The sequence below is a fragment of the Stegodyphus dumicola genome, chromosome 4 (genome assembly GCF_044657685.1).
Source record: "Stegodyphus dumicola isolate Sdum_Otavi_A_Nest chromosome 4, ASM4465768v1".
Classification (NCBI taxonomy): domain Eukaryota; kingdom Metazoa; phylum Arthropoda; class Arachnida; order Araneae; family Eresidae; genus Stegodyphus; species Stegodyphus dumicola.
In genome coordinates, this window is record NC_140771.1 from 135,985,317 (window position 1) to 136,012,520 (window position 27,204).

Sequence of the window (27,204 nt, forward strand, 5' to 3'; positions counted from 1 at the left end):
TGATTTCTATATTGAGAATTTTGGTGCACATCTCTAAAATTTACATCAAACTTTTTGCACGCTGTAATTGTAATCGTGTGGATTATATTAGTTAACATAATGAGTAACTGAGAATATGTCTGTGATAACTTATTATGGGCTATACTTAACATTCATGCTGAAATCACAAAACTGACATCAAATTAAAACGAATTGTACCATGATAAAACACAGCCAGAGGAGGGTTTATGCAGTTGCGTAAATTACTGTCGCTAGGAGCTACTTGTTCCTAGACTTATTCCAAATCTTCTTTCCGGATTCAAAGGAAAACAGTGCAGAAAATAGTAAATATATCCTTATATCTTAAAGTGAGGGGCTCCTGTTTCATAAATTTGCCTCTGATTTACAGGAAAGGATAAAGGTTCCTTGAAAATTTTAACTTGATTTTAATAATTTAAGTTCAGTTGCGAATAAAAATTCAAAATTAAAGCGTAAGTTCTTTAATGATAACATGCTTCCGCTTCAATTTAAACATACGATAACGTTCGTTTTTTCCCGATATTATTTAATGCTTCAGAGTTCCGAATCGTCTAGTTTATTTTAAGGCCTTCAAAGCGCCTGTTCATTTTGGTCGAAAGAGGGAAGCAGGGGCCACAGGGAGTAGGTGGAGCTTCGAAATGAATATTTCAGACACGCTATAGCGTGCCGATTTCGTTTTCAGATAGGACAAGTTAAAGAATATCGATATCAAAATAGGCTAATAAAGGTGACAAAGTTTGGCATAGATTTTCGAGTCTATATGAGGTCAATAGACCAATACCACGCACATACATTAAGCTTGCATCATACTTCCTTGTTATGCTGCTGGATTAGCAGTTTCGGATATTATGCGACAGCTGCCTAAAATCACAAATAACTAACATGGCCTCGAAGTAATGTGCGTGGCAGCAAAAGAAGGATTGTTCAAGCTGTGGAAACTTGAGTGGAGTTGCTTGAAGTTTTAAAAATGGGCATCGTTAGAATGATGTGACTACTAGAAATAGTTTAATTTTGCAATACTATGTAAAAGTTAAAACGACTATTGAGGATTTGGAAATGATTTTTAAAAGTAATTTTACAAAACATACATCCACGTCAGATAGGAAATGAAACATGCCTGTGAAAAATTTTTAATTTGGCACGAAAGCAATCTTAATTTGCTATTGATTTTAAATAAAACTCTCGATTTCGAGGGTTATCAAACACAGCTTCTCTTCTTTAGGAGCAAACTTTTCTTTGTCCTCGACATAGTTTTATCCAGAATTTACACCAAATCAAGACTGCGTTTTTGCTTAATTATAAACGCATTTTTTATTTGATATAATATTTATGAAATTAGTGAACACTTACCTGTCATCAAAACACGGTTTTAATTCTGATCTACCTAATCGTGTTAAGACGCAGTAATACTGCATATATCTGTTGTCGCTTTACTCTTCTTACGTGATAAGTTATTCTGAGAGTAAGAATAGTTTGGGAACTTATCGGTAAGGATTTTTTTACAGATAAAATTCATTCTTTAGTTACTGCAAGAATAACTACGATCCTTTTTTGATAGATTTGCAATCCCCCCTCCCAAAAAAATTATAATAAAAATAAATAAATAAATAAATAAAATAAACACACACACACACATCTTGAATTTGGCGGTCGGAGCTGTGTGACGTGATTAATGCTTGTTTATTCTTTGGAACAGTAAGTGATGTGAACTCAAGTGTACTTAGTTCTGTGATGGTCGTTGTTTTGCTGATGAACTCTGCACCTCTAATACATAATCAGAGCTTCCATGCCTCTTAAAATTCTTGGCTCTGCGTGCTTAAAAGAGTTTAAACTGAATGTAGTACAGTGTACTGAGTAATGACGTATTATGTTGCGTAGATACAGGGCAAGTTAAGCCTGATGTTCCGTTTTTAAAAAGGTTTGTTTATTTGATTTCTGTAATTATAGCAGAGTACTCGAGAGCTATCTGCCTAAGGGGAGGGAAGCCTTAGCCTTCGTGGAGGATTTTTTAAAAAAAACTTTTGGCTCGTATACACGTTATAAGCGAGAAAAATCCACGGAAACGCCTATTCGCTAGGATTCGAACGCCGCTCCGAACTACCAGTATTCAACGACGTTATCGCTCTGTCGCTAGTGGCCTTTTTACCTCCTTGTAAAAAGCAAAGGAAGTATTGTAATCACGAAAAATAGCGGGGACCATATTTCAACGAAAATATCGTTCTTGATCACTATCAATGCAATTTAACGATGTTTTTGCATGGCATCTGTATAAAAGACTGTTTTTCCACGAATAAATAAAAGACTAATAAATAAATAAACTTCCAAAATAAAAGACTGTTTTTCCACAAATGAGACTTATTGGGTTGAAACATAAGTAATGGCCGTTCGTGTTGTGTTTAAAATTACGCGGTAAAAATAAAATGTATTGGCATAATGTTTTGCGTTATTCGAAAAAGATGGCGTATTTGATTTTTTTTTTTTTTTTTTTTTTTTTGTCTGAGCTAATTTTTGTTATTTTCAGATTATTAAAATGGAGTGTGTAAAGCCGACAAAAACAAACATTTTCGACACCTTCTTTTAGCGTTTAATGGAGGCGCCAATGCCGCAGAAGCTGCCCGAGAGATTTGTAAAGTATATGGAGAAGGTGCAATCCGTAAACGAATTGCAAAAAATTGGTTTGCCAAAATTAAAAAATCTGATGTGTACACCACATGACTTCTTTGTACGGAGTATTAAATTATACGCATTCTTTCTTGCATTTTATTTAAACTTATTAGATTGAATTACATCTACTTCGTCGACAGCGCATAAACCACAATAGAATAAATGCATTCTTTAAAATTCGCTATATTTTTTACCATAGCGACACTCTGGCGCTAGGTTCACTTACCAGTATAATATTTCCTTCATATTAAAATTCAGAATGCACAAAATTTGAATAATAATCTAATCGTTCTATTCAAATACTATAATTACGCTAGAACGATGTATAAAAGAAATTAAGCAAGCAAAACAAAAACAGAAAAAAAGAAAAAGAAAGAAAGAAAACGGACAATTTAGTATTTCTCATTCAATTAATTCAGTTCTCACTTCGCGACAAGGCAAAAATACATAAAAACTCAAAATATCTGTATTAAAAATTACGAAGTAAATCTTAAACACTTATTTCCTCGAAAAAGTTCCAGAAGGGATTAAGCATGATTTAATTCGCAATAATAAATGAAGGCGTTATCTTTGTTGTTGCGAAGCTTACTCTCTCTAGATGGCAACAAATCTGCTATTCTTCTGTTTCAATGTAAACAAATATGTCCGCCGTGTTATTTAAAACTTAACGCTTAACCGCACTTAAACAGCTTTTAAATTGTTGATTAATTGTACAAATATTGCTTCCAGATTTACGAAAGGCATAAAAACCTTAACCGGAAGATAAGAACAACATAATTCAATCATTTTTAAAGCAAAAAAATGTACAATTTACAAACATATAAGAGTAAAGAAACTGAGATCACTGAGCCGGGTAACAAAGTGGATATATATATATATATATATATATATATATATATATATATATATATATTTATATACGGTTGGTGCGGCCGATTGCAACCAAAATACGAGTTGCACATCTACATGTTATAGCAGTACTATGTACAAAATTTCAACGTTCTGAGGCTACTCGTTTTTGAGTTATGCGAGATACCTACGTATGTACGTAGATACGTTCGTACAGACGCCGCGAAAAATTCTCTTCAGAAATCATTTTAAAGCAGTTTTATAATTTTTTTGGAGGAAAAAAGTCTTTTTTCTGTCCTTACGTACAGATGGCACGCAAAAACGTCGTTAAATTGCATTCGATAGCGGTCAAAATGGATATTTTCGTTGAAATATGCTGCCTGAAACTTTTCGCGATTACAAAACTTCCTTTTTATTTCTTACAAGGAAGTAAAAATGGAAATTTCGACTTCGAAGACGCTGCTCGTTCCGGACGACCAAACGAGTTTGATGAGCGGTTGAATCAACTTCTGCACGAAGACGCGCGTCAAACCACTCGATAATGAGCCGAACGAATGGGTTGTAGCCAAATGACTATGGTTCGATATTTTAGGTCTATGGGGAAAGTCTAAAAACTCGGATATTATTGAGTAATTTATTGTGTTTTGTTTTGTTAAAATAGAAATTTTTAAATTAAAAAAAGGCCATTACTTATGTTTCAACATAATATAAAACTCATTTAAAATGGGTTCCAAAGAGATTTTTTCGTGGGGTCTATACGTACGGGCGTATGCATGTATGTATCTCGTGTAACTCAAAAACGAATAGCCTCAGAAAGTTGAAATTTTGTATGTGGGATTGCTGTAACATGTAGATGTGCACCTCTGTTTTTGGTTGCAATCGGCCGTACCAAAAATATACTCGGCTTAGTGAGCTCAGTTTCTTTAATATTATATGTCTGTAAATTGCGCATTTTTAGCTTTAAAAATGATTGAATTTATGTTGTTCTTATCTTCCGGTTAAGGTTTTATGCCTTTAACCTGTATGTTATAGTTGTAGAATTATCAACACTTTAAAAGTTGTTTAAGTGCGGCCAGGCCTAACTTTTTTACCATAGCAGCCATACTTGTTTACATTTGAAACTTAGCAGAATACAGGATTTGTTGCCAATCTAGAGAAACTAAGCTTATCAACAACAAAATAACATCTTCTTTTATTATTGCGAATTAAATTATGCTTAATCCATTCTAGAATTATGATTTAAGTCATTAAATTATCCCATATATTGACTCAGCATATCGTCCACAACAAATTAAATCAGTTTCTACGTCTTCAGTGTCTTTTTGCCGAGGGACACCAAAAGTAAACTTACAGTTTTGTGCACAGAAAAATATGTCTTTTGCCCGTTGGCCGAATTGCTTGCTTTTGCGTAGAAACTGTAATTTTAATTGTATTTTTTTTTTCATTTTTATTGTATTTGGTGTTTTATATTTTTCTATATCTTTCAATTTTTAATGAAGATATTTTGAGTTTTTATTATTTTTGCCTTGCTGCGAAGTGAAAACTGAATTAATTGAATGAGAAATATATCTCTAATGAAATTCGAGAAAATATGTGCTTCATATTAACAGAAATTGCTGTTTCCAGTCTGTTTCGGAGTTGAATCGTCTGTGAAAAAACTGTTTATTTTTTATTTGTTTTCTTTTTTACATCGTGTTAGATTTATTATAATATTTGAATAGAACATTTGGCAACGATTATATAATTCTTCAGATGATATAATTTATCTGCATTCTGAGTTATAAAATGAATGAAATTAACGCTGTTAAGTGAACCTAGCTCCAGAGTAACGCTGTGGTAAAAAAAATATAGTGAATTTTAAACAGCGCATTTATTCTGTTGTGGTTTATACGCTATCGACGAAGTAGATTTAATTCAATTCACTAAATTTAATGAAATGCAGGGGAAAATGCGTATAATTTAATATTCCGTGCAAGGAAGTATGTGTTGTACACATCAAATTTTTTTTAAATAGGTGTCAAAGTTGATTCTTAACTTGAAAAATAGAAAATAGAAAGAAAGAGGTAATTTGGGATAGCATTTTCAGATGGAAGTATTTCAGATGAATGCATTATTTAGTATATAATTTTGTCTAGATAATGTTTTCAGGAAATGCAAAAGGTGTTTGTAACAATATTTAATATGTTTATTGCTAAATTTATAGCTCTGCTTCGTGTGGGTACTGCCATCTATATCAAAAATAAAATTTAATGCAGAAGATAAAGTTTAGCAACATATGCAGTGTGTGCCAGAAGTCTCGGAAGAAGTTGTTGTAAATTTATTATTTGAATCTTTGTTTTCTTAGATTCTTTAAGTAATATTGTTTTGAATAAATGTTATCGTTCTATTCAGACTAATATATTTTACATTCATATTCTCGTAAATTGTAATCGTGCTTTAATATTTCATTTCATAAAAATGCGCGGGTGGATATATTTTGACGTCTTGGGTAGAGTGTGTATTAGCCAACTAGCTAAGCACGCAGACACTGGTAGTATATTAGCACTAAAGCTGTCTGAAACGTTCTCTCGTGTTTATCATAAAAAGGGAATCAGCTTCTCTTAGGAAAAATGTATCTTCCTAAACCACTATATACGTCTCTGAAGACCCTAATCCGCTTTATTATGGTTAAAAAAATTCAATCCAATCGAATCATGCATTTAAGGATTCGTATAATAGCACTAGAAAGAAAATCTATTTACTTATTCACTAGTTTTTCAAGCAAATATTCTGTACTTCAAAATATTTTAATAAAATTTTTTGTTTTTACTCACATAGCATATGGGTCCTCATTGAATCACCTGAGGCCGCCAATCTAGCCCGCCGGCGCCTGTTTAGTATTTTTATTACTTCAAGGTTTATATTTCCTTGTATATTGGGTAAAAGTGCGTATAAACTTTCAGAAGCAGCTGCTAGAAAACCAATTCTGGAAACTCTTCTATACCAAAATCTTGGGTCTTTATTTTTTTCTGCCCATTCCAAGTGTCTAACCTGTCGTTCGAAAGGTCGAGTGTCTCGCTCCCTCTTCCATGTAATGTGGCTATCGTAGGAGCGCAGGGTGAAGGGCGAAGGAAACTCCCCTTGATCTCATTGTACCTCACAGTGAGAACCTGAGATAGAGACTGGAAGGCAAAAGAGGGGGGGGGGGAATGCGCTCGCTCTGCTGTTTATTCGCTCCCCTCCCTCCCATACCCCGCCCTTATAGAAAAGTGGTAATACTGCAAGCTGCAGTTTTCTTTCTCTCGCTGAACAAAATTTTCCACTTCATTCTCTCTGAATGTTTTTAGCCAGTATGGTAAGTGTCACTTTTTTCCGTTTTCTTTTCTTTTTTTTTTTTCTTTTCTTTCTTTCTTTCTTTCTTTTTTTTTTTTTGTTTATTCGTATTTAAATATACTTTTTCGGAAAAGAAAGCGGTCCGCTTGTAATAGTTATTATAAAAAGGGAAAATGTATGAATTTACTGTTTAATGACTTCAGTTATTATATTTTCAAGGGTTTAATATTAATAATAAGATGAAGAACAACGTTTATTCCTTTTAAATCGCTTAGTTATCTATTCAGTGACATTACATTTAAAAGAAAAATGAAACAATTTAGGCTTTGCCAAATAGCAAAAATTTGCTGGCGCGTGGAAGAAAAAATATTTTACTTCGGTTAGTGGCAACACATTTATTTTAAAATCGATGAATTTGTTGATTATATTCGAAAAAAAAAAAAAAAAAAAAGGTATCTCACGCTTTGCTTAATGGCAGAATATTTCTTTTAAATCGTTGGGTTTTCCGATTAAATTTGAAACATTAATGTCTTACGGTTTCCCGAGTGGCAATCCACTGCTTTCAGGTCATCCACTGCTTTATTGAATGAAAATTTAACCTGACTTTACACAAAACAAAGTAGAGGCAATGCGACACTTTTTGGACGATTTTACTTTGCTATAAAAAATCGTCCGTTTGGAAATTTTTTTAACTGCAACTATAATTTTGAAAGTATAAATTATCGTCTGCTACATGACAGCTCTGTTTTCATGCAAAAAACGGCGCTTTTAAAGAAGCGGTGGATGAAAAACTATGTTGATGTTCCGAATTATTCGCCTTAACTCCAGTATATGGTACACATGCGATTTGGCGGCATTATGATGAGCAGTAAACGAATCATTTTGGTGTTGGCAAAAGTTTCCAAAGTTACATCCAAGCCGTACCGTATAGTAAGATTTTATCAATTATTCGTATCTAATTATTAAAGAAAAACCCGTGAAAGCCGTTGTTTTTCGATATCTAAAGCTACGATAGGTAGGTAAGAGAAACAAGAAAGGGAAGAAAAAAAGAGTCACAAGTTTGGCTTCAAGTCGAAAAATTGTTCCAGATATATATCCGAAAGAAAAAAAAAAAAAAAAAAAAAAAACGGAATGTTTTGAATGTAGCAAAAGTACGATCTTAAATGTTAAAAGAAAACCCGCCTACCAAAGGACAATTGCAAAATCATTATAACACTCAGTGTCAACTGTAAATAAAGAGATTATTGCTGATTTGAATCTTAAAAAAAGTGAAGAAACGTAATGTGTTCTGTGTTCGACATCCATTTTTCATGCCATGAGTGGTTAGTAAACATTAAAATGTCAATTTGGCATCTGTTTCACAAATTTGACATTTTCCTGCGCTTAAAACACTGTTATGAAAATGAATTATTATTTACGAAGGGATGATTTTATCGTTAATGCTATTCTATTCGTGGTACATATCTATTTATATTTTGAAATGAATGGCATAAAATTGAAAGATTTGGGATCCTATGGGAAAAGTGAAACCATCTTCCCTCACAAAAGTGCGACCATGTAAATATGCATCATTATTATATGATATGCATCATTAATGCATTATTATATAATATCATCATTATAAATATGTATCATCATCATTATTATTTAGCGCGCATAAAAAAGTGGAATACGCATTTCTGTTTGTTCTATTTGTTACTTCATTTTTTATTTCTGTATAAAATTTGACTAATCAGAAATATGCATATTAATGGAATAGATAGCGCTAGTCTAAATGAAACTGATAAATGAACTAAAAAAAGTTATAAAATTCAAGAAAATTCGGTTGAAGGTCAGGAGAATTTGAGCAGAAATTTGGGAATCAGTCATCCATGGTCATATATTTAATAATCATCCCATTTATTCATAAAAAGGGAAACTTGAAGCAGTGAAGCAAGGAAGCGAAAAACACCGTGACATAATAATAAAAGGGTCAAAGCGTAGCGAGGCAGGTTAAAAAATGCGTGATGTTGTAATTTGGGAAACTGACTTCTTTTTACTGCACGGAAATATGTTATGCAAAAATCCCCCCCCACCACCACCAACCGACTTGTTTTATGACATTGTTGCATTCAGTGAATTTCGAGTTAACGTTTAAGAAAAGAAATTTGCGCTAACTTTTTTTTTTTTTTTTTAAAATACTATGCTGATCAAAAAGAAACAGAAGACCGACCAAATTTTGAAGACTTTAACTAAACGTATGTCTGAATTTCCTTCGATGCTGCCTTTTTTTTTTTTTTTTCCCATTTATGCTCCGATCCTAGCTTTGCGTCGTATTTGACATATGTATCTAGGAATATTTTAATATGTGCATTTTCTGCGACTTGCCTTGAATATCCGTTACAAAGTCGGTGTCTCAAGTTGTTGGTAAGTTTGATTCATAACTACTGTTCTGAGACGAAACAACAGGCTGAGGGATCTTGAATACTAAAGAGACTAAAAATACTAGATACTAGAGATACTAGAGAGAAAGCTAAAAAATGGAAGCGAAGACAGTATTTACTTCCTCCCCCCCGGGTCTGGAAGAGCTTATGCATTGTGAATTCATCTCTTCAAGCTAGTAAAGTATTTTACTAAAACGTTTCGAAGGGGTTAAAGGATGTTTGTCACATCCCATCTTTAAACCACATCCCATCTTTAAAAAGATGGGATGTGGTTACTTCACATGGCATCTCACCGCATGTAATAGTTTTTTGTTTGGGGGGGGGAGTGAAACGAAATACTCAGTGGTCATATATTCCTTTATTCGCCGGATTCCACACGCTGAGACTTTTTTATTTTTATTTTCAGCGCTAAAATCCAGAGCGAAGTCTCATCATTTTAACACTGGAAGAGATATTCAGGCCGACTCGCCGGAATAACTTGGTACATTTCAGTTAAATCTTCTGCAGTGTATTCCAGCTAAGCGGAAGCATTGGTGCGTAAACAATGCAGAAGGGGATGGAGACCAGATTTAATTCAGGTAAATTTTTTAAAATATTTTGGCTTACCGGAATTTTTTCAAAAACTTGATATATAATGTAACAATGAGTGATTATCATTTGAAATATGTATTATATTTATAAATGCACTGCAATAAATTCAGGCTTAAAAATCAGATAATTTTCTGTGATAGAATCATACTACTGTCTTTTTTCTAAGTGATATTACTCAAAAGCTTCACTTTCTAGTTCTCTAAGTGGGTGATATCATTCCCCTTGGACGGTGTTTGCCTGTATGAAGAGGCGATGGAGAGAAAACGCAGGATAGTGATAAGGTCTTGCAGCATGCCTCCAACATACTCACTTCGGTTATGCCAATCGCCGAAGATTGGTACTTTTAACCGTTAAACGTCCAGTGTAAATTGATTATATGTTAAGTGTTCACTATAAGTTGTTCACTATAAGTTACTAAAAATCCCTGTTTATTTTGTATTTTAATTAATTTCATGTATTTTAATTATAGTAAATAAGTCTTATGAAACGAAATGATGATTTCTTACGGAACGTTACTGTGGAATCTTGCATTTAATTGCGAGTGTTTCTGTTATAAATGGACATGTTATGTTTGTCAGTTAAAAACAAATCAAACAAATAAAATCACTTTTAAGCCTCTTTTAACTGCAAAACTGTTTCAAGATCGAAATATTACCCAAGACTAGATGGACAAAAATGCATAACAAAAATACTTTTTTGTTATAAAGCAGACTAGATGGACAAAAAAAAAAAAAAAAAAAAAAAAAAAGGGGGAGAAGCCTAAACAATCGGAACTGATTAAAGGCAGCAATAATTTTAGATGGTTTTTTGATTTTTTACAGATAAATTATTTAAAAGCACTTTTAATCATGTTACTTTTAAACATTTTTATAATCTTCAAAAACATTCTCAAATTATTTGCAAAATCCCGAAGGATACCATACATGGTTGCTGGGGTTTCTATTATAATTTTTCCGTCACTCATGTGTTTGAGTGGCCTTCAGCTTGTTAAAGATCAATACAATTTATTTCTTATCAATATCTGACTGTGTAATCATCTCTGATTTCTCAGTGTTGAATAAAATAGAAGAAGTATTGGAAGAACTTTATTTTGTTAAACGTGTCGTCAGTTTACTGATAGCAAAGCAAATGAGAATTGTCAACCTAGAGTAGATTGACAACCTTCATTCATATACTCAGTTAGTAGAAGATTTTCAAGGTAATATCTGGCTGTATTCACGTTTTGCTTGGGGAGAATGACTGAAACTTCACGTAACCTGTCCTTTTGACGGGATTTAAACCGGATCTGACTGAATGTTTAGCAGTGTTATCTATTATATTATTGGTGGGTCTGTTTTTAAGCTATAAATTAAATAAAAATTAAATTCTTTTATGTTTTTAAACGGTAATATTTGTGCGTTGATTAAATGAAATCAACGCAATTTTCATCTATTGCTTTAAAATAATAGGCTTTTCTTCTTTGAGCACAATTTTCTTTTGTGAATTTTACTAAATTTCTATATGCTTTTTTTCACCGGTAAAGAGTGATATGTCAGTATAATCATACAGTGGCGTAGAATTGGATTTTAAAGAGAAAATCACCGATTGGTTAACTAAAAATGAACATTCTTTTTAAAACATGTTTTAGAGCTCGGATTCAATGCATATGCTTACTGAAAACAAAAATTATATTCTTTTAACGATCCGAACAGAAGCTATGCTGTATTATATCCTTTCTTTTTATAACACCCCTGCATTCTTTGTCCAAGAGTTCTTTCGAACATCTGTCTGTAAAATCGAGTTTCGCTTGAAAGAAACCTAGTCTTTGTAAACTGAACTGGCAACCGTGTTTGAGAACAGGGAAACCTTTCGCTTTTGCAATATAGCTTATAGTTGTATTGATTCATTCAATGGGACTGAGGTTGTTCCGAGGTTCGGGACTACCTGTATGTATACTTATGAGGTCTAAAAACTGCACCGATTTTTACTTTCGCCGCAGGGGGGACAATGCTATAAGCATGTCGGTATGGGCGCAGCCTTTGTACCCTTTGAGTTCTTTGAAAAGCCTCCTCCTTCTTCCCCATGATTTGAATTGCTAAAGGCAAGTTGTTGTGGCTTTCCTTTTTAAGCTACTTTCTACCTGCGGTTGCTTCTTTCAATACCATTGAGGTGACATTAACGAGGGTTTCGATTCTTATTTTACTTGATGTCTGTACCAGGTAGGTAGGAAACATCGTCATTCTTTACGTGCATGGTCTCCATGACGGAAGTTCATTTGTTGGCGTTAGAAATAAATCAGCAATATGAAGTTACAAAAAATTGATTTCGGGACTGAGGAACTGGTTTGAGCCATAAAATACAGTGGCATGAATCACTGCATTATTCGTAAGACTCTCAGTTAGCAGTGGGAGATTTTAAAGGTATTCATTGGTAAATAGGAAAATATTTATATGCACTGTTAGTAGAACATTAATAAATATAAAATAGTGGTTTGAATTTTCATCAAGCCCTGACACTTTCAGTGTATCGAAGCTAAGAATGAAAGCAAGAAAAATCTTTTTTCTTCGTAACTGACTGAAGCTTTTTGAATCATCGCGGAAATTTTATAAATAACCATGGATGGTCAAATCTAGTTAAATTTTATAAATTTTTTATTCAGATAAAATACAGCATAGAATATTCGGAGAAAGCTCAGAACTTCTTGCTTCATATATGTCAACTGTGTTAAATAACTCATAATTTTGTGCTGAGATTTTAGGTTATTTGTCAGATCTGGAATTTATCTTTCTGATGAATGACAGTTGCTTTCTTCTCTGATCAACTTATTTATTTTTTTAAATCTTTGAATCGAATTTTAATTTTTTCTAAGAATAAAATTCAAAATTTAAGAGGTTTCAAGAAGACTCTTTGGCATAAGAAAAATAACCAGCTCTGATAAGCACCTCTCTCTCTCTGAGAAATAACGACAAGAACTTCTATAAAAGAGCTGATTTCTTTGTAATGCTTATCTCCCCGTCTAATCTGATTTCACTTTATATAATGATATGTAATATTTTAACGCCTCTGAGGAGGAAATTCGGAATATCAAATTTTTCTCTGAAGTGTCCGGCACGTGAAGTCTCGTCAGTTGTCGATTGCTTGAAAACGTGAAAACATGGGCGGTTCAGCATGTCTTCATTCCCTTCTGTTGAAAATTACTTGTTGCATTCAATGTGTCATTGATTTTGCCATGTTGAAGGAATTTTAGCATTCCTTTCACTCGCACTTGTATGATGAAGAGTTTAGCAGTTCTAGTGGACAGTTGCAAAATCCGTGAGTTCTGTTCGTGACGAGAGCTGAATTGATTTTTTTCCGTTTCTTGCTCAAGAAGATCACATATCATTTAGAGTGTAAACACAGCGAGTTTTTCTTAAGGTGTCCGCTCAGGTGTCTAACGCTAAGCAGATGACCCTCGAGTTCTTTGCGAATTAGCCATTTAAGTAAACCGTGGCTCATAAAGTAAATAATAATTGTTAACAAAGGTGAATATAAATTTTTTTACTGACATTCGATGTTAGTTATGTTGTACGAGCAAAAATGCGTGCTTCTTTTAAATTTTTTTTCAGTTCCTTACGAATAATATCGGAACTCATCCGCCCAGGTAGTATAGTAGTTAAGTGACCCTAACTGCCGTAGCGATGGGCTCGGGTTCGAATCCTGGAGAAGGCATGGGTTGTAACTGTACCTACCTTCTTAGGAGGGAACGGTGGCCACCTGTTGGGTGCTTCCATAATGAAATAGCCACCACTTCCGGCCCTTGTAGTGGCGCAAGGCTAATGGCTATTAATTAAATAAAGCGCCTCTGAGCCCCTGTCCATTAAAAAAAAAATAATAATAATAATAATAACTATCGGAACTCATTAAATAGGATTAATTTTGTTCAGAATATTCTCGTATAGCGAAGCTTAGTTTAGTTACTACTGAAGTATTAGAAACACATTTGTCTAATGAATCTCTTTAGTTTGCTTTTCCACAAAATATCCAACTTTAGTTTTTGAACATTAACTTACGCTGTGCAGAAGTCTGCTTAAAATAGAAAAACTACCTTTCAGCAGTCATTACCGAGGAAATGAGGAGATGATATCTACGACAAATAAGCAGTAAATTTATGAGATGAAATCCTTAACAAGAGTTGAATTAAAAGTTTGGAAATAATGCAAAAATTAATGAATAATATAATCAAAGAATCTTCTTTTACCTCTAGCAGCAGTAACTGGAACGCAGCTTTCAAATTCGGATGTTTAAACTAAACTAACATTAAACTAAAACACTGAGCTAAACTCTACTTTTGAATTATGCTTGAAAGATCTAAACTGCAGCTATTTTAAAGTCGAATATTATTGAAATAGTATGGTTTTTAAAACTAAATAATTTCTTACGAAATTTCGGTAGTATTTATATCATTTGGATGTTTAATTCTAAGTTTGAAGATACTTCTTTTGAATTATCCGAATCCAAAAGCATTAATTTTTCAGCTGTTTTAAAATAAAAATCAAATTACATCTCATTTAGGTTTTCGTATTGCCATTTCATTCACTTCTGTAATGAAAAAATGCTTTTCTGAAAAATTAGTTATCAGCTGATTCTTTACTATCTGATATATTGACTTTTCTTTTACATTTCTCTTCAAATGCTGTTGATATATTCATCTTTAAATTTTAATATTAAGAGAAATATTTTCTTTCATCTGCTGTAGAGAAAATAATAATTCCCCTATTATAATGTTTATTTAATTCAGTATAACAAGCACACCAGAGGCCGAGAGGTAAAATAGCTGAATACTGGTATTTCCAATCTGGGTTCGATTCCGAGCGAACGGGCTGGTTGCATGGGCGTTTTCGTAGTTTTCTTCATGTGTAGCTTGTTAACAAGCCAGTTTCCATTAGAAAGCCCTCCACAAAGGCATCCCTTTCCTTAGGCAGATAAGCCTAGTGTGCTTTGCCGTAATCAGCTAAACCAAACTAATTTAGTATAAGAAGCCGCACGAGGGTTATCTGTTTAAGGAAGGGGATGCCTTATGCTTTATCGAAGAATTTCAGAGAGAAACAGGCCCATTTGACATTATGCGTTAGGAAAACCACGAAAGAATATATTCAACAAGAACGCTTCGTTAAGAATGCAGCTTTAAGTACAGTTACAGTTTTCATAGCGAGGCGTTATTTATCTCTTCTGTTTCTGTCAGTAATAAATTCAGAGACATACAAAAAAGTTTTAAATTTATTTGCTTTATGGTGGTGTAATTTTCAGTCGTCTGCATTATCATGGGATACCTTATGCATTTATCATGGGATACCTTATGTAAGTTTGATGCATTAGCACTAATAACAAGCAATAATAACCAAGTATGTTCCTCACTAGTTTCTTGGCTCTGAGTCTGATATCGGATGAGATGAGAAATGTTTTAAGAATATGAATTGAAACTGTAAAAAGGGGCCAGTAGGGGTTCTCGTCTGTCAACGGTTTTCGAGTGGTACTGTATAACATACTGACTAAATATCCTTCATCAGTTGAGAGGAAGTTGCGCTTCGCTTGCTTTCAAGAACGAAACATTTTTAACCTAAATAAATGTACATTACTTTAAAAAATGTATTCGGAATATCTCAACGCATCCCAGTCTTTTAAAGCGGCTGTTTCGGAATCTCTACCGCCTATGGTGCCAGTATTCTTTCCCTTATGCAACATTAAAGTTACGTAACTCTGCGGTCCGAAAACGAAAGTGGGTGTTTTTGTTTCTGCTGTAGGGTTTACAGATGTGTAGATTATATGAAATGTGTGTATATTCTCATAACACACCATCAAACCACAAAAATGTCGGCTTGGTACTTAGCGTGTTGGTTCCTGAATTTTGCTGACAATAACAAATGCATGATTCGCCGTCACTGTAATTAACTCTGCCATAATACTCATGCCTTTCTTAGAAACAGGATATTTGTTTTGATCAAAAACTGACTCGAGGGTTCGAGTGCCTTGGTATTAGCCTCGAAGGCTTTTATTTTGGAGAAAGCAAAGAACACGTGTTTTTTCCTTCAGTGATCAGTGATCCGAGAAGAAACTACAAGCAGTAGATAGGGCGAGGTCTATTTGTGGTATGTCCGTTTCAGTAGTGAAATTTCTTCCCTCTCTCCAATTTTGGATTTTTGTTTGTTTGTTTGAAGTGGTAACTCTCTGCTGATCATTAATGCTTGTAGTAAATGTCGTCTATTCGCTTGCTAGTCACTCGCGTTTTATCTTTAGTCCATATTGATTACAGGGATAAGTACTATCATAAAAGTTTCTGAAAACATCATCTTCTAGTATGAAGAAAATTTTTTTTCACCTGCCTGTTTTGAAGGGGTAAAAATGCATCTGTTTCCGTGAAGACTGTACACTGCAATCTGTTTGTCCAGTATAGACAAGCTCTTCCTAATTCCGTACGATTTAAACCGTGCCCAACCAGCGTCAGTACTCAGACAAGGTTATGTTCTTTCCAATGCTCGAGTTCATTGATGTCACTTGACTTACAGAAGTGGAAGAAATGAATACACAATAATATTTAGTCCGTCGAGGGGGTAGTTGCTTTGGAATAAACTATGAATCAGCGACGTCACACGCTGAAAGATTTCTAGTCGGAACGATCAAACTTTGTCATGCAGTAAGTAACCTTAGGGCCCATTTATGTCGAATCTCTGGATACTTGCTATTCGTTCTAGGTTCTATTTTATTTTCAGCGAATGTGGTAGTTGCATAGTTTTTTTTTTTTCGTTGTTTTTCATTTTGTAACTGAGTGCAAATAGGTTTTCCTCAGGAAAATCTTCTACGAAGTCATCTGTCTTAGCTTTGTCACATCCTTCGCCATTATCAGTTGAGCAACCAACGAAATTTATCACTTCATTACTAAGATTAGATTGACTAACCTGTCGAGTTATAGGATTTTGGCATGGGAAAATTTGTTATACATTAAAGGCTGGTATTTCAGATGTTAAAATATTCAACTAATATTTATTACTGATATATGTCAACTAGTATTTATTAATGACTAGTTGAAGTACCCGATGCATTTTTATCTCCAACGCGCGAGATTGTTGCCACTCGAAAAAATGAGGACGAAAATTAGCATTTTCAGAGTTTTTAATTAATATATCTGAATTTAGCTTTTATTATTATTATTATTATTATTATTGAAAAGCGTGGACGTCGACCTTTCCCAAGACCCAAAAAAGAATCGCGGAAAGTTTGGTGGCGATAGCTGTAGAAGTGACTGAATTAATCGCGAACAAACAAACACACGAACACACAAACAGACATTCTTCTTTATATATACATAAGTATATGATAAACTCAGTTCTAAGCTGCTACTACTAGCAGTAAGTGTACCTTTAGTTCGATTTATGACTGGATAGTTGTTCTATTATTAAAAAGAGCTGTCAAAGACTTTTATTTCCTCAGTGAAAGCAAATGAGGAAAAGAATAGGCAAAGTCTTAATTTACAATCTATTTTATTGTTTTATTTTAAAAGAACGCTTTTGATATTTCGACATCTTTGTCATTAATAATAGAATAAATCATTTCAAGTGGTACATTTCTTGTGTGTATGAAAGGACATTTCAAGTTTTTGGTCCTCGTGATTTCATCGACGTTTCTTTTAACTCGTCGCCAATAAGGAATTTCAATTAAGGCGCCTGTTTCAATTCAGCTGGCATTCTCACTTCCATATTTAAAAATAGCCCACAACAGCCGAATGATCAAAACGCTGAATACTGGCAGCTCTAGCCTAGTTAATTGAAATTGGCTGCATGGGTATTTTCGTGGTTTTCCTAGTGTGTCGTTCAAATGCAATGGAAAGTCCCCCAAGGAAGCAGATAACTCCTAAGGCAGATAGATAACTCTGGTGTGCACTGACATAATGAAATAACCTAGCCTAGAATATCCACTTAAGCATTTAATAACAGCTTCCATTTTTAATAAGACATATCGTTGTGTTTTCAATGTACTTTGCACCTAAATATACGGAGTATAAATTTTTAGATTACCTTTTTATAATTCAATCTTATAAAATTTAATTAAATTGAATATAGACACCAATGTCACGCAATACCGAATTTTTAACATTCTGTGAATTTTTTTTAAAGTGAAAACAGTCTATATGGAGAGAGCTTCATTCTTCTCATACACAATTTGATCTATTCTTATTTATAAAAAACAGCTTCGGCAATTACGGACATTAAACATTACACATATTATATTGATGGTACATTATTTTTATTATGAGTTTTTGCTTTTAGTATTGCAACAAATTTCTGTTATTGGTATTACAAGTCTGCAAGTTCTGACGACTGATCTTCCGCTTTTGACGTCTGATGAAATGGTCGCTTTAACAAGGAAGTACCTTTCTACATATTTCAGAATTTACAGAATCAAAACAACCGTCTAAAAAGTAAAGGATCGTTTCAAGTGTTAATTACAAGTAAGCATTAATATTTATGTTATTCTTTCCCAATGAAAATGATGAAGGATTCAGGATTGCCATTCAAGGCTGCTGGTTTAGGTCCACTTAAATTGCAAGAATCGTGTTTTCTTCTAATGAATATTTCTGTTGGATGTTAAAAAACTAATCTTTCCAGGAATTTGAATTAAAACATTTAATTGTTTTAGGTTATAATTCGAATGATAGAAAAAGCTTGACGATTCAGGTCTTGGAATCTTAAATCCTTTTTAAGAGCAGTGGGATTCGAGGTATCTTCAATGAATGATTTCTTTATAGTGAAGTTGCGGAAGTGTAGCCTTAATTCTTGATCGCCCTTTGATCCCCTGTCATTATTTTCTTTTGGAAATGTATACTTATTTTACTCGGTATGAAGCATTCTCGTTCCTTTTTCGAGGGCTGTGTGAATCGCAACGTAAAACAGAAATAATTTTGGGTCGATATCTACTCTGGGTCTCTGTAAGTGATGGTCTCCCCCCCTCGTGGTCTTCTCTCTCGTCTTTGTGCGTAAATACAATCACCTTTCTGTCTTAACGGCAAGCAGAAAAAGCACTTTGCGAAAAACATTGCCAAATATGTTTTTGATGTCAGCCGCCTAGAAGAGAAAAACGAAATTTTGTAGGGGAGACAGCGAAATCTCCTCACTCTTGTCGAACATTTTTTTGTTATTACTTTAGGCTCTTTTTCCGTCTCTCAAGAAAGTGTTCCATGTTTAGAACTAAAGTGCTCATTTCTGTTTTCTCCTGCCCCTGAAACGCAATATCCCATCCAGCTATTTCAGCTGAAAAATGTATGGGGGGCATTTAAGATGGGGGTAGTGGTGTTGAAAGATCCGCGTGGCGATAATGACCCTCGAAAATCGAGATATTTTTTAGGCCTCCTTCATCCCAATAGCTAGACAGTTTTGTCTAGAATTTTGAATGAACCGTGGTGGATTGAAAAATAATGTACTTATCTTTAATGTTTGATTCGAAGTCAGTATCATATTGCTTCCAATATGATAAACAGATGATGACAGCTATGCTACTCATGGACGTAGCATAGCTGTGTTTCCACGCTATCCGTGCAAAGCGTGGAAATTTTTGGAAACTATATTAATATTGTGCTTTATGATGTAGTAGATATCTTGTGATTCTGTAATCCTCTCTTTGATTTTTTTTAATATAAAGTACTGTTCCAGAAGGATTTGTGCAGTCGAAGTATATTAACTAATGTATGTCTAAATTTGACTAATGCATACTTATGCTTTTAATACGTTATTCAATATACCATCCTCGTATCAGTTGTGCATATGTTTTTATAAATACGATCCTACATAAGAATTTTTCATTTTAAAAACACTAAACGAGCTGAAACGAGGAATTCAGAATTAGAATGAAGTGTACATTTCCGAGAAGGAATGTAAGCTTAATTATATCGTTGTTGTTTCTGAAAGGGAGCGTACATTTAATTAATTAACCTTTCTTTATTGTATTCATTGTACCTAGCAATTAATAAATGGCTAAAGTTTCATCTAATTTAATCAAGGTCGGCTTTATTATGTGTGCAACTCATGCATTTGCACAAGGTAACGAAATGTGTGTGTGTGGAGGGGAAGAATAATTGTAATGAATTTTACAATTAAGCTCTAGTCAACTGGCGGCAAACAGCGGCAGCTTTCTTGTTCCAGCTCCGAGTTCATAGTATGCCAGTGTGTCCTTCTTCTCCCATATTTAAGATTCTCTAGTTCACGTAATGCATTCCAAATTTGGCAGTAGACCCTTTTATTCCTCATTTAAATTTGGCTGCTTTCCCCTTTCTGCCCTAAAAAAATAGCAACTGTTTATAATATATGAATCTAAAGTGCATCATTTCAAAATTAATCTGCATCATATCATGCTTTCGTACGTTACCCTGCAGTACGGACACCTCTTATCCAATCAGGTCAAGATACCTTTTGACTCCTCTACTCTTCTTCTGAATGCGTATTCACTTTCCGTACTTTGCCTCGCTCTGCTAACCCCTTGCGGATAATTTCTGTCTATCATCCATTCATTGTCTTAAGATGCAAGCTTCCAAAAGCTGTTGGATGCCTGTTGCGCCCATAATGATGTGTGAATATGTATCTCAAGAATTAGTTGTCTAGCAGTAAATTCTGCCATTATTTACAAGTTTCATCATTACTAAGCAATAAAGCATCGCTCAATCGCAAGATATTACATATCTATGTATGTGTAGGTAATAATACTGTAGATGACTTGAGAGTTAGAAGATAGCGTAGATATATAAAATGGCGTGATTAGACTATGAGTACAAATTTAGTAATTTATAAAATTCGGAGCATAAAATTTCCTGAGTGTAATGAAGGTAAAATAAAATCTAGAAGCACTCAGATTTTATATTACGCCAAAAAGGAAAATTTTTTTTAACGTTTTATGTGTTACCTATATTTATTGAATATCATGCTCTTCGCCCGTAAACCACATACATTTGAAAACTGCATATCTTTAGAAGTTCCTCACTGGAGATAAAGCTGTTATTTTCAGTACAGTGCTCGCTCTGAAATCGTTAAGTTTGTTAATCAAAAATTCGTTAAAGTTTTACAAAATATGAAATAGATTAAAACAAATTCGAAATTCGGCCGTCTAGATGCCCATGTTCGGATGGAGGATTATGTTATTTGATGGCTCTAGATACTGTCGTTTTTGTCACAGTGCGAGAAACATACATGTATTCATGCAGATTCTTCATTATGTATAATTTCTTTAAATATAATACAAGGCGATAATATTTGGTAACAACAATCTGCAAGGAGACATGGACATTTATAGTAAAAAAGCGCAAAATGCCGCTTCGAAACTAACAGCCTTTCTAGGCTACTGCCCCTTTGGGCTAATAAATTAAATTAACAGTAAATAAAAAAATCTTATGCAGAACTAAAAATAAATTTAATCACTTTAAAATACAAGCAAAATTTATTATTACGGTTAAATACAATTTTAATATTAGAATTAAATGTATAAAAATTATTAAGGAGTCAAAAGTGTTTATCACTATGATGTATTATGCAATATAATTGAAATAAAATTCATTTATAGAAATTGTGCTGTAATACTCATATATAATTTAAAAAAAGCAGCACAATTTAGAATTTTAAACAAAACTTTCAAAAATTTGTTTTTAAATATTTTTGTATTTTTTACTTATTTACACCAATAAAAAGCACAAAAATTGCAAGAGAAAATTGCTTGTTTCAAATTTTCTATTAGTTCAGATTTAAAATATTATTTTCTAAAAGAATTAGTTACAAATTTCCTTACAGCATAGGAAAAGCTAAAAAAATATCTAGCCCTGAAAGCATGCAATAGCTTTATAATTATTCGGAACGTTAATTATGCTTGATAAACATGCTAAATTTTTAAAGATCAACCTCAATTTCAAAAATAAAAATATGTAGAAATTCTTATTTGTGAAATGAAGAGCTACAACCAGCTTTTTCTTGACAATTATACACGCTGCAATAGGCAACCACTGTTAAATTTCTGCAAGTCGTCCCTAATTTTCCGAATGTGATCAAGGTGACAGCCGGGAACGGCTCAGACGAGGGAGAAAACCCATTTGGGTTAGTCTATTTCTTATAAGGTCCATGTATTCAGTAGGATTACGTCATTCAAAATTGGATGGCTCTAGGTACCGTTGTTTTATCACAGTGCGAGAAACATACATACATTTATGCAGATTCTTCATTATTTAATTTCTTCAAATATAATACAGCACTATAGTATTTGGTGGCAGCGATTTCAAAAGTGATATGCCGTTTATAGGCTTCCGACGCAAAATCGCTAAACGAAAACAATAGTCCTTCAGGGACAAAACCCCTTTGGACTAAAAAGCACAAATTTCAGTAAAAATATATAAGAATGTCAGAATGAGAAGATTGCGATGTGCGTGTCCAAAAATCAAAGAAAATAAACAGCATTTTATCTTATATTTTCAACAGTCAGTAGTCCAGTATACAAAGCATTGAATAAGAAACTGTTGCCAAAACCACATTTCTAAAAGAATGAAACTATTCAAAATGATGCGATTTCGTCAAAAAAGATAAAATTAAAAAAAATCTGATTCGAATTTTGAAAAAATCGCTTCGAGGTGCACTGGCTCTTTTCTAGATGCACCTATGTACCAAATTTCGTAGCCCTGCGTCTATTAGCTTACGTGCAGCACGAACGAAAGACGCACACATACACATACACAGACTCTTTCCTTTATTATATGTAGAGATAATTGTGAAAAATTAAAGCTTTTGATACCAAAGAATTTTAATCATTTTGACAAAATAATGTTAAATTTTTGAAATTGATTGTAGGAAAATAGTATTACGTCTTTAATAGTTCAAGATAATACTGATGATGAGTCATTTCTAGATTATATTTTTACCTGCACTAATTAAAACCTTATTATTTACTTACCTTATTACCATAAAACCATTAATGTAAAATTTTTAAAATCCTTAGCATTATTTGAGTTTTGTTTCACCGGAGTGACTGTAATTTACACATTAGACACATTAACGAAAGCATCCGTATATTATGACTGAACGAAACTAATTATGAAGTTCTACTATAATGAATAAACATCTGCTAAATTTATCGCACACAAATTTGAAGTTCATTCTTTAAACACATAGATTTGCGCCATTCAGAAGTACTGAAAATGCGTAGTTGAAATGATTTGGAATGTTCGCCCGCTCAGTCGTTGAAAATAATTATTAAAGGACTTTTAATTTAAACGCTTTGCTGGATTAATTTTCGATGCTTGCTAGAGAAGATGATAAGATTTTTTTTTTTTTTTTTCCCCATTTCTGTATGTTGAATAGCTCAAGAGCGATATTTCATATGGAGACAGAATAATATAAAATTTGTAGGATAGCAAAGCTTCAATCCTTGTCGCTAGCACTGTTTATAATTTTATTGATGAATTCCCATTGGTGTCCGCATCTGAAGTCTTACCCGACTAGACTATGTAATGATTTAGAAAAGCTGACAGCGTAGATAATGTCCATAATGATATTCAAAATGAAGAGCAAACTTGGCAGTCGATGCATATTAAAATATTTAGTAGTTTTATTTCAGTTGGCATTCTAATCTTGCCTATATACAGAATATTTACAGTTATGATATTGTTACGATAGAAAGAAAGCGCGGCAACGTCTTAGCGGCAACAAAGGTTAGAAGAAAAGGGCCTGGTTATCCAGTATGGAAGCTTATTAAGAAAAAGGTTTCTATTCTAGAAATTTTGAGTTCCGAATTAGTTACGTCATAATCGTTATTTAAAAGTCATATGATAAGGACTAATCTAGAAATAACGCAATCCGGAAAAGTTAGTACTATTTTTAGAATAGAATAGAGAAGGTAAATATAGAATGAAGAATTAAAGGCCTACTGCTAACTTAATGTTATAATTTTAATTTACATATTTGTAACCTTACACACACACACAACTATATATATACATATATTGAAGATCTAAAATTCACTGATATATATGCGAGCCCACAAGCCCCCGAGCGGTAAAGTTGTTGAATGTTTGTAGTTCGATTCCAGACTAACACCTTGGCTGCACCTGTGTTTTCGTGGTTTTCGCCATGTGTGACTTGACGTAACTAATTCGGAACTCAAAATTTCTAGAATAGAAACCTTTTTCTTAATAAGCTTCCATACTGGATAACCAGGCCCTTTTCTTCTAACCTTTGTTGCCGCTAAGACGTTGCCGCGCTTTCTTTCTATCGTAACAATATCATAACTGTAAATATTCTGTATAGGGAGTCAGTTTCCCGGAGAAAGTTCTCTACGAAAGCATCCGTTCTCTTAGGCAGATAGCCTTCGAGTGCTGTATCATAACTAATTAAACCAAGCCAAACTAGCAGTATAAATTAGCTCATTAATGTAAAATTTAGTATTAGTAGACGTGAAATAGGTGTGTTGTTTAACCCTTAGAAAGCCGCAGCCTTCGCTAACCTGTATGTTTAAAATACCGAAACGCTCGTCTGTCCATTACTCGTCCCGTCCGTTTGCTCCCCTGTTCGTCTATTAACGCACAAAGAGGTGTGAAGATTTCAAAGGTTATCCTTTATACTTCCTAAGAAAGATGCTTCCATTAGCCTCGTAGGACATGCTGTCTGCAATACACTCATACCATGCGTATGGGGAACTGCACCTGATACTTCATAACTTGGGGGGGGAGGGAAGAAATCAACATCGCAATATGGGCAGTTTCGACGGTTGTGGAATGAAAGAGTTTGAATAAAAGGGTGTCTCGCGCGTTTTGACCTCCAAAGGTTAACTCATTAAGGGGAAGGGGGATACGGTTTGATGTATACTAATTAAGACATTTCTTGAATGAATATGCAGATTTCTTCAAGCTTTTATAGTTTCAAAGTATTTAAAATTTATTACTGAAAGTAACTGAAACAAACATTTATAGTAATTCTTATTATAAAGCAGTATGTATAATCTACCTCATTTCACGCCGCAATTCATTTCTAACAGAGAATTTTAACTTTTTCCCTGAATCTCAGCTATCGAAAGAAATTACGATCTGGAAACAAAAGTAATAGAATTAGAACACAAAAAGGAAATGCATCGCTTGGTTCAATAATCTGTTAATCGCATTTTCCATCAACAATCTCTTTTGTTGTTTATCGTATTTTATGTAACTGTCTGTCATGGCAATGATGTATTACTTGCTAAACATTCCGATAAGGCATGTAATAAGCAGAATTTCACTGTGTATCAAAGCGAAATTTTCGTGATGTGAATTTAGAAATATGCTATTGAAAAATACATGTAGCTGTAAATACCTTTAAACCTATTCTGAAGTAAATCAATAAATAAATCTTAAACGCGTCATTTTCTGCGCAGAAAATGGCGTTAAAGTTAGGAAAACGAGTCGGAAGAAGAGGGCCTACAATTTGGGTCTAATCTTTCGTCTTCAGGTTTGCTTCGAAATCATCTCGTTTTCCATTTTAAAGTTGGAAATTTAGTGCGAAGGAAGTGAGAAACGAAGTTAATGCGAATAATAGTAATCTTACTAATACATTGGCTCTGTTGGATGATCAAATCCAGGGCCACTTTTCCGAGGTCAGGTGCTCCAGCTGGGCTGTTTAAGCTATGGATAATAAACCATGAAGCAAGGGTTATTTAATTTTTGCTAACCGATGTGGCCTTAATGATATGACTAGACATATCCATCATAAACTTACTAGAGTTATGAATTAAAAACCCTGTTGTAAATGTAACTACTGCACTTATCTCCATTGAATGAACATCTGATTTCATTCAATTTTCAAGCATGAGTGTGTTACTCATACCCTGTGCCAAATTTTGAAATTTCATTTCGCGATCCCAAGTGCTAGAATTAGAGAATTTAAGAAAGAATGCTCCTCTCCCAAATTCATTCCACTCGAAGGATCTTCCATAATAACGAAGAAACAATTTCTACTCTTTTGTTGCAACTCTGATCTATTTCATTTAATAGATATATAGTGTATTTATTAAATAGGAATTATAGTTATACTTCGAAAAGAAAAGAACTTTTTTGGTTTCGGTGCACTTGCACATGTACAGTGTTTACCTTTTTCCGTCGTTTCAAGTTACGTGATTTCAGTTATGCCATGAGCTCTCATCAGTCTACTCAGTGTGAGATCAAAGTGGTACGTGTCACTGAAACGGGAATGTCGCGAATGCCTCTGCGGGAGTAGGATCGATGCCGGTAACTTAAAAAGTGTTTTTGATTCTATGCCGGTGTCAGTCCTATGCAATTACTGTATAAATAATAATTTAATGAAATTCTTATCGTTTTGATTGTGCGCCGCTACTAATGAATCATGTGAACGCTACGTCAATGTTAATTCTATGAATGTCAATCTTTTGATGTCTGTGCAGTAACGAACCTACGCCATAGTCGATTATTTGCAGTGTTCTCCCTGTGCATTAATCAATCATATACCTGGGACGACTGTTTTACAAGTAACAGATATTCATTACTCCTGTTACTCATTATTATATTCTTATTAAAATTTCCTTTTCATCTTGTCGATTCTATACTGAGTCAACGACACGCAACGTCGATCTTATTAATCAGCCGCCCTGAAACCGTGAAATATTCTCTGCTCCGCGTTTCAGAACAGCTTTTATTTGCGGGGAAAGAGGGTTGGATTTGGACGCAAGCTGATCTTTTCTTACTGCCGGAAATTCAGTTCCATTTATTACTGTCAGTGAGATAACTACATTGGATCTACTGGTCACGTACGGTTCAAAACTGTAATGTAGTTTGTAGAAGAACCTCGGGGGATTCATGTGGAGCAATTGAAAGTGCAAACGTTAACTCCCTTGATTCCTTGCTGGGGATAAAATCAGCTAAAGGCTCTTGAAGTCTTAGGGTAGTATATTCTTGATTCTGAGACGCGTGTACTGAACTAACGGAAATTTTCGCCAGAACTTTTAAGATTCTTAAAAGCATCTTCTAACGTTTTTGGAAGGCATAATTATAGGAAATTGTCCAGTAAAATTTTAGGAGCAAATTAGAAAGATCGCTGATCAGAGTACGTTGTTATAGGATTTGATACTGTGCTTTAAGTGAGGAACGAACATGATTTAAAAGGAATCAGTTATTGATTCCTGCATTATTTGTGTAAATCGGTGTTTGTTATTTGAATATGGTAAAGCAGACGAGGGGTATCTTCCTCAAAGAAGGGATACTTTCATACAAGGCATTCTAAGGGGAATTGGTTAGTATTTGCGAAAACCCACGAAAATTAAACATGCAGTTAACCCGTTTGCCTGGGATGGAACCCAGATCGAACTCCCAGCATCTAAGGATCTGAATCAC

The 27,204-nt window shown here is 33.9% G+C and overlaps 1 protein-coding gene across 4 annotated transcripts in view; it reads left to right on the forward strand.

Annotated features, from left to right (window-relative positions):
* Window positions 1–27,204, forward strand: part of LOC118193841 (uncharacterized) — a 296,810-nt gene that overhangs the window by 98,284 nt on the left and 171,322 nt on the right. For 2 of the 4 annotated variants that reach the window (XM_085815509.1, XM_085815508.1), the window contains one exon: window positions 9,673–9,844. The exons of the other annotated variants lie outside the window; for them this stretch is intronic. The gene's annotated coding sequence lies outside the window, so the exon portion shown is untranslated. The remainder of the gene's footprint in view (window positions 1–9,672; window positions 9,845–27,204) is intronic. 4 annotated transcript variants of the gene reach the window in all.